Below are 2306 nucleotides of genomic sequence, written 5' to 3' on the forward strand. Positions count from 1 at the left end.
AGCAGAATATTGATGTGGTACTATTTTAAAATAAGCTAAATCACTTACTACTATGACCAAATTTCTTTCAGATATTTTGAAAGCAATTTTTTTTTTAATTTTACTATAATTTTAGTAAGGTGAATCTTTTAGTAAAAAAAAAAAAACCTTTAAGAGATGCAACTAAAGTTATTACAATTTCTAATTAAAACTTGCATATTAATGGTACTATTGTAGATAAATTTAAACATTGAAATTGCCATTGTTTAGATAGTATCATTAATTGAATTGTATATGATTTTTACTCTGTTTTATTTTATATTTTAATCTAGGATAATTATTTTTACTTCTATGTTCCTTTATAGTTAATTAAAATTATAAACTTACATCCCCATTCACAAAGGTTTTAACTACATTTTTTTTACTAAAATTTTAGCTTTTTCTTGGAGTCTCAGGGAAGTTTATCCATATGCCTAAGTTTATCCATATCCTTAAGTGAGTATGTATGTTTGTATACATTAGGTGCATATCGTTCCAGAGGAGAGTTGACACTAGTCTGTGTTTTATACAAGCTAGGCCAATAATCCATTATGTCAATAACCATATGTAAAAGGCCCTTTAGAATGGGCATAATCTGTGAGATGTCTTGTAGGCCAAAACATACATCTCTCGTTTCTACCAGTTTACCTATTCTCAGTCAGTCCTGGAGTCACCTTCTGTATTCCTGTGCTTCTGCTATTGTTGGGGAAGTAATCCAAGAACCCATGTGCCATCAATTCTGAAGCTACAAGAGGGAGAGATATTCTCACCTTCTTTGAACTTCTTCCTTCAGATCATCAAAAATTCTCAGTCAAAATCCAAGCTCTCAGCAAACCAGCACAGACCAAGGTGGCATAAGTTCAAACATGCCAGGAACTGAAGTGCTATAACTATGGGATCATTCCGTCTGCACTGATCTGTTGTGTATTATAATAATACAATCTAGGAAAGTTTTGTTTTTTTTTACATAATATGCTAATGGAAGTCCAAGAAGACAAAATAGACAACATAATGAAATAATAGGTATCCAAATGTGAAAAAAAGTAAAATTCCCTCTGTTACAGATGGCATAATCTTATATACAGAAAACTAAATTACAACAAAACATTAGAATTAGAAACTAAATTCAGGGGGCTTGAGACATGGCTTAGTGGTAAAGCGCTTTCCTGTGAAGCCTAAGGACCCAAGTTTGAGGCTCGGTTCCCTAGGACACACGTTAGCCAGATGCACAAGGGGGAGCACACGTCTGGAGTTCATTTGCAGTGGCTGGAAGCCCTGGCGTGCCCATTCTCTCTCTCTCTCTCTCTCTCTCCCTCTCTCTCTCTCTCTCTCTCTCTCTCTCTCTCTGTCACTGTCAAATAAATAAAAATAAACAAAAAGAGAAACTAAATTCAGAACTTGCATTATAAATAATAAAATAGGCTTATCCATTGTATTCCAGATGTGCTGATCTCTGCGATTTTCCCAAATGTGGGAAACTCAACTGCATAATTTGTGGTAGTGGGGGACTGTGTTCATGCTCTCCCCTGGCATTTGGTTCTAAATGGAAGCTTTTGTATTTTAACTCCTTCAATAGTCATCCATAGTTTGAGTCTGCATTCAGTGAGTTCTTGTCAGGCCAGTCTATGGTGGCAAGGTCTTAAAGCAAGCCAGCTGAATTTTAAACACAATGTGGCTCCCCAGCTCTGCCTAACCCCAGTTTGGTCCTCATACCTCTGAGTTCAAAACCACTTAATTCCAGCACTGGGAAGACAGAGGTAGGAGGATCACTGTGAGTTCAAGGCCACTCTGAGAATACACAGTGAATTCCAGGTCAGCCTGAGCTACAGTGAGACTCTGCCTCAGGGGAAAAAAAAAAAAAAAAAAAAAAAAACCCTTGAGATATGGCTTAGTTGGTTAAAGTGCTTCCTGCAAAGCACAAGGACCTATGTTCTACTTTCCAGATACCACTTAAGCCAGACACACAAAGTCACACATGCCCACTAGGTGGTATAACATATGGAGTTCTATTGCAGTGGATGTAAACCTAGCAGGCCAATTCTCTCTCTCAGTTTAAAAAAAAAAGGGGGGGGACTGGAGAGATGGCTTAGCGGTTAAGCGCTTGCCTGTGAAGCCTAAGGACCCCGGTTCGAGGCTCGATTCCCCAGGTCCCACGTTAACCAGATGCACAAGGGGGCGCACACGTCTGGAGTTCGTTTGCAGAGGCTGGAAGCCCTGGCACGCCCATTCTCTCCCTCTCCCTTTATCTGTCTTTCTCTCTGTGTCTGTCTCTCTCAAATAAATAAATA

General features: G+C 38.4%; 1 pseudogene; it reads left to right on the top strand.

Moving 5' to 3' along the window:
* Positions 1–1407: 1407 nt before the first annotated feature.
* Positions 1408–1547, top strand: LOC123453490 (annotated as a pseudogene).
* Positions 1548–2306: the final 759 nt, after the last annotated feature.

The sequence above is a fragment of the Jaculus jaculus genome, chromosome 11 (assembly GCF_020740685.1).
Source record: "Jaculus jaculus isolate mJacJac1 chromosome 11, mJacJac1.mat.Y.cur, whole genome shotgun sequence".
NCBI classification, from domain to species: Eukaryota; Metazoa; Chordata; class Mammalia; order Rodentia; family Dipodidae; genus Jaculus; species Jaculus jaculus.